We start from the raw sequence: 6781 nt of genomic DNA, 5'->3' as shown, positions 1-6781 counted from the left end.
AGTGATCGAAGCAGTTAGAGGCTCCTACGGCTTGAGGATCCAATTCTAATCTATCGGGTTTTAGTATCTGCTCCATCCCAAAACTTTTTGCGAATAAAATTGATGCACTATCAATCAAGCAAAGACTCGTTGGTATGCAACAACAAATAGGCTTTTATTCGTAAAAGACTTGGAGCACACCCATGCTGATGAACTGGACCAGAGACTGAGGCAGGGAGGTGGGGAGCAGTCACCTTTATACCTGGACCAGCGGGGGAGGAGTCTCAGGCAGGGCCGGCAGGGGCATGTCCAGGCATGTCACACACACACAGGCAATAAGCTTAACAGTGGTTTACCACAGAGGGTTTGATGGGGACAGTGTAGAGGGAGATTTACTCTGTATCTAACCCGGTGCTGTGACTGTCCTGGGAGTGTTTGATGGGGACAGTGTAGAGGGAGCTTTACTCTGTATCTAACCCGGTGCTGTGACTGTCCTGGGAGTGTTTGATGGGGACAGTGTAGAGGGAGCTTTACTCTGTATCTAACCCCGTGCTGTACCTGTCCTGGGAGTGTTTGATGGGGGACAGTGTAGAGGGAGCTTTACTCTGTATCTAACCCCGTGCTGTACCTGTCCTGGGAGTGTTTGATGGGGACAGTGTAGAGGGAGCTTTACTCTGTATCTAACCCCGTGCTGTGCCTGTCCTGGGAGTGTTTGATTGGGACAGTGTCGAGGGAGTTTTAATCTGTATCTAACGGGAGGACTTTGAATAGTGTGGAGGAGCAGAGGGATCTAGGTGTATGTGTGCATAGATCCCTGAAAGTTGGGAATCAAGTAGATAAGGTTGTTAAGAAGGCATATGGTGTCTTGGCGTTTATTGGTAGGGGGATTGAATTTAGGAGTCGTAGCGTTATGTTGCAACTGTACACAACTCTGGTGCGGCCGCACTTGGAGTACTGTGTGCAGTTCTGGTCCCCACATTACAGGAAGGATGTGGAGGCTTTGGAGAGGGTGCAGAGGAGGTTTACCAGGATGTTGCCTGGTATGGAGGGGAGATCCTATGAGGAGAGGCTGAGGGATTTGGGATTGTTTTCGCTGGAAAGGCGGCGGCTAAGAGGGGATCTTATTGAAACATATAAGATGATTAGAGGTTTAGATAGGGTGGATAGTGATAGCCTTTTTCCTCTGATGGTGAAATCCAGCACGAGGGGGCATGGCTTTAAATTGAGGGGGGGTAGTTATAGAACCGATGTCAGGGGTAGGTTCTTTACCCAGAGGGTGGTGAGGGATTGGAATGTCCTGCCAGCATCAGTAGTAAATGCGCCTAGTTTGGGGGCGTTTAAGAGATCCGTAGATAGGTTCATGGACGAAAGGAAATTGGTTTAGGTTGGAGGGTCACAGTTTTTTTTTTAACTGGTCGGTGCAACATCGTGGGCCGAAGGGCCTGTTCTGCGCTGTAATGTTCTATGTTCTATGTTCTATGTTCTAACCCCGTGCTGTACCTGTCCTGGGAGTGTTTGATTGGGACAGTGTCGAGGGAGCTTTACTCTGTATCTAACCCTGTGCTGTACCTGTCCTGGGAGTGTTTGATGGGGACAGAATAGAGGGAGCTTTACTCTGTATCTAACCCTGTGCTGTACCTGTCCTGGGAGTGTTTGATTGGGACAGTGTAGAGGGAGCTTTACTCTGTATCTAACCCCGTGCTGTACCTGTCCTGGGAGTGTTTGATTGGGACAGTGTGGAGGGAGCTTTACTCTGTATCTAACCCCGTGCTGTACCTGTCCTGGGAGTGTTTGATTGGGACAGTGTAGAGGGAGCTTTACTCTGTATCTAACCCCGTGCTGTACCTGTCCTGGGAGTGTTTGATGGGGACAGAATAGAGGGAGCTTTACTCTGTATCTAACCCCGTGCTGTACCTGTCCTGGGAGTGTTTGATGGGGACAGTGTCGAGGGAGCTTTACTCTGTATCTAACCCCGTGCTGTACCTGTCCTGGGAGTGTTTGATTGGGACAGTGTGGAGGGAGCTTTACTCTGTATCTAACCGTGTGCACTGGGGAGTTTTTGATGAAGATAAAATATAGAGAACGTTTTAAAATCTCCATTAAGGAAGTGAACAAACAGAGAATGGTCTGATTCTGGTTACAGGGACAGGAAGGTTTATATTTAACAGTTGTTGATGTTTAAATAAATTGCTTCCTGTATAGTTTTCATTGTTATTTATTTGTTTCTGGTAAATGTGAAGAATGTGCTCTATAATGGACACCGAGGAATGCACACAGGCAGGTTTGGGACATGGAAAAAGCCACAGGCAGCTGCAGCCAGGTTTGGGCAAGTGGAATGTATCACTCCCTCAGGGCAATGCTACCTGTGTCAGTTCACTCCAGCCCCACCTTCCCCATAGGATTCGATGGCTCTGGTGAGGAGCTCTCTCTGAGAGCCACACGTCTGTTTCCTTTTCCATTCCCCATTCCCCTCTTTCCCCAGCTCCACAAACTGCCCTGGGTACAGACTCTTTATCCATGTTTGCAGCGGGTGCCTCCCATGCTGCTGGTATCGTTGTCAGGCTGAGTTCTCCAGGTTGCTATGTCTCCTTCAATATGATGACATAGATGGAGATGACGTAGATGAAGTTTTAATATAAATCAAAACCTGTCCTGGGAGTGTTTGGTGGAGACAGTGTAGAGGGAGCATTACTCTGTATCTAACCCCCTGCTGTCCCTGTCCTGGGAGTGTTTGTTGGGGACAGTGTAGAGGGAGTTTTATAAGAACATAAGAAATAGGAGCAGGAGTAGGCCATCTCGCCCCTCGAGCCTGCCCCACCATTCAATAAGATCATGGCTGATCTGAAGTGGATCAGTTCCACTTACCCGCCTGATCCCCATAACCTCTAATTCCCCGACCGATCAGGAAGCCGTCTATCCGTGATATAAACATATTCAACGAGGTAGCCTCCACCACTTCAATGGGAAGAGAATTCCAGAGATTCACTACCCTCTGAGAGAAGAAGTTCCTCCTCAACTCTGTCCTAAACTGACCCCCCTTTATTTTGAGGCTGTGCCCTCTAGTTCTAGCTTCCTTTCTAAGTGGAAAGAATCTCTCCACCTCCAACCTATCCAGCCCCTTCATTATCTTATAGGTCTCTATAAGATCCCCCCTCAGCCTTCTAAATTCCAACGAGTACAAACCCAATCTGCTCAGTCTCTCCTCATAATCAACACCCCTTATCTCTGGTATCAATCTGGTGAACCTTCTCTGCACTCCCTCCAAGGCCAATATATTCTTCCGCAAATAAGGGGACCAATACTGCACACAGTATTCCAGCTGCGGCCTCACCAATGCCCTGTACAGATGCAGCAAGACATCTCTGCTTTTATATTCTATCCCCCTTGCGATATAGGCCAACATCCCATTTGCCTTCTTGATCACCTGTTGCACCTGCAGACTGGGTTTTTGCGTCTCTTGCACAAGGACCCCCAGGTCCCTTTGGACAGTAGCATGTTGTAATTTTTTTCCATTTAGATAATAATCTAACTTGCTATTATTTCCTCCAAAGTCAATAACCTCGCATTTGTCAACATTATACTCCATCTGTCAGATCCTTGCCCACTCACTCAGCCTGTCCAAATCTCTCTGCAGACCTCTACGCCCTCCACATGATTCACTTTTCCACTTATCTTTGTGTCGTCTGCAAACTTTGTTACCCTACACTCAGTCCCCTCCTCCAGATCGTCTATATAAATAGTAAATAGTTGAGGCCCCAGTACCGATCCCTGCGGCACGCCACTAGTTACCATCTGCCAACCAGAAAAGCACCCATTTATTCCGACTCTCTGCTTCCTGTCGGATAGCCAATCCCCAATCCACGCTAACACCCTACCCCCAACTCTGTGTGACCCAATCTTCTTCAGCAACCTTTTGTGAGGCACCTTATCAGATGCCTTTTGGAAATCCAAAAACACCGCATCCACCGGTTCCCCTCCGTCAACCGCACTCGTCACATCTTCATAAAAATCCAACAAGTTCGTCAAGCACGACTTTCCCCTCATGAATCCATGCTGCGTCTGCTTAATCGAACCATTCTTATCCAGCTGGCCTGCTATTTCTTCTTTAATGATGGATTCCAGCATTTTCCCAACTACAGACGTTAAACTGACCGGCCTGCAGTTACCCGCCTTTTGTCTATTTCCTTTTTTAAACAGTGGCGTAACATTAGCCGTTTTTCAATCCGCCGGCACTACCCCAGAATCCAACGAATTTTGATAAATAACCACTAACGCATCCGCTATTACCTCTGACATTTCTTTCAGTACCCTGGGATGCATTCCATCCGGACCCGGGGACTTGTCCACCTTCAGTCCCGTTAGTCTACCATGCACTGCCTCCCTGGTAACATTAATTGTATTGAGTACCTCTCCTCCTACCAACCCTCTATCGTTAATATTCGGTAAACTATTTGTGTCTTCCACCTCTCCTTGCAGCAAGGGCTGAGGTTGCATAGCAACACTGCTAACCAGGTGAGACCCTTCAGCTCCTTGAGCCTGTTTCCTAGTCATTATCATCAGGACTGAGCTTCCCACAGCCTCCATGTTCCTGTCCTCACAACATGATTCCCTCAATGGCCAGAAATAAATGCCTCTGTCCTGAATATCCTCAGTGAGTGACCATTTCCCAGCTCTCTGGGGCTGGAGAGAATTCCAAAGATTCATCAGCTGCTGAATGAAGAAATTCCTCATCACATTAAATGCTAAATGACTGACCCCTGACCTGAGATGACTCCTCCCCAACAGACTCTCCAGCTTGGGGGAAGCAGCCTCTTCACACTGACCCTGTCAATCCCCCTGAAGAATTGTTTTAATGGGATGAGTTCATTGTTAACCCCAGTGTAGAACATTCTCATTTCAGATCAGTTCTTCATTCCTTAAGCTGCTGTCTTTCAGATGACTGGAGATTTCCTGATCTACAGCACCCACCTGAGCCACAGCCCAGAGTATCATGGATCTGTTATTGTGAGAACCAATGGAGCGGTCGTCCCATTGAGTGTCGTTATTTTAGGTGAGAATCTTTACTCGATTGTCAATAAGATCTCCAGCTGCTAGTGACCTCTGACCTTCTCCTAAAATGGCTCCACTGTCTTTCCAGGAAGGGCAATGTGAGCAGTAACCCCATCAAGCCCACCTGGATCCCATTCAGCTCCACCAGGTCTGGAGAAGGGCATCTGTCATTCTCTCTGCGCCTAATGAATGGTATGTGATGGGTGGATGGGGAGTGATTTCCTGTCCTCGCTCACTGGGAGTTACACCCACTGTCTCCAACCCTTGTCCTCTTGTCCTTCAGGTGACTGGCTTACAGAGCGCACTTCGACTGTCTACTACCTGGGTGAGCTCATTCACATTGAGGCCTCTGTTTCAATGAGCAACCACATGGTCCTGAAGCTCTACATTGACCGCTGTGTAGCGACATTGAGGCCAGACAAGGACTCCAGCCCGAGATACAGCATCATTGACTACAATGGGTAAGGAGCTCTCTGCTTCCTCCAGCTGCTCCCATCTCAATGGCTTCTCTGGATTCACTTCTTGTCCCTTTTCCATTTTTCTTCAGCTGCCTCCTGGACACCAAAGCTGAGGACTCCTTTTCAACCTTTGTGTTGCCAGGAGACGAGCGGGAGTCGGACAAGCTCCGCTTTGACCTGGATGCCTTCCGTTTCTTTGGAGATGAGCGTTCCTTGGTAAGAGGAAGCTGATCATTGGGGTCTCCATGTTGGGAGGGAGTCACTAAATAACCACTTGTGTTGCATGTGTCCCTCAGATTTTTATCACCTGTCACCTGAAAGTTGTTCCAGTGGATCGGAGAGATTCCAGGAACAAAGCTTGTACTTTGCAGAAGATGCAGAGTGTGTAAGTTCCCCCTCTCTCCCTCAGGGATGTGTTTGTGTGGAGAAGTGATGCACAACCTGGTTGACTGACTGATTTCTCTTGTTTAGCTGGACCCCATTGGAGGAATCGAGCTTTGACATTTGTGCCTGTTGCCATGTGGGGAACTGTGGGGCCACAAGGGATTTGGGATTTGGATCCAGAGGAAGGAGAGATCTTGTAGCTGAAGCTGGTAGGACATTGATCCTCTAGATGTGGGAGCTTCCCCCTTTCCCCTCTCTAACTGGAATGGTTGATATTGCAGAGAGTGAAGCTGGATTGAAGTGGGAGGCTGAGGCCTCACTTGGACCCCTGCTCATTCTGGATACTGATGGGACCAACCTGGCAACAGCCTCCCTGAATGAGGCTGAGGGAAGGATACAGGAGAGGTCTCCAGGGGGTGAGTTGGCTGACTGCTGGTTTCCATTTCCCCCTCAGTGTTAGCTTCACTAACCATTGGTTTCTCATTGCTTTGTAGGTGTGGAGTCTGAGGTGGTCCTGATTGTGACCCTGACTGTGACAGCTGTCTCTCTGATCTCTGCTTCATTGATCACCTTGTTCCTGTACAGGAAACACAAACAAACTCTGTTCAACCAGTCATCAAATGATCAATAAAGCACTCAGTCCTTGTTTCTAGTGTCTGGGAGTTGATTGGTCAATGCATCCTCCACATGTTAGTTGAATGGCTTCATGGGACTAATGGCTGGGGTGAGCCAATCCCAGCACAGAACTGGGATGAATGATTGGTTTACTGAGGGTTGAGAGAGAAACACTGACTCTCTGGATTTGATGGGGCTGCTGCTGGTTTTCTGTCTGTTTCAGAGCCCAGTGTGGGGGAGGGTGGGTGATCAGGTGTGGGGGTGTCCTTGTGGAGCTGAGCCTAGCTGCTGTGGCT

The sequence above is a fragment of the Mustelus asterias genome, unplaced genomic scaffold, assembly GCF_964213995.1.
Source record: "Mustelus asterias unplaced genomic scaffold, sMusAst1.hap1.1 HAP1_SCAFFOLD_650, whole genome shotgun sequence".
NCBI lineage: Eukaryota > Metazoa > Chordata > Chondrichthyes > Carcharhiniformes > Triakidae > Mustelus > Mustelus asterias.
Note: the sequence above shows the minus strand (reverse complement) of the source record.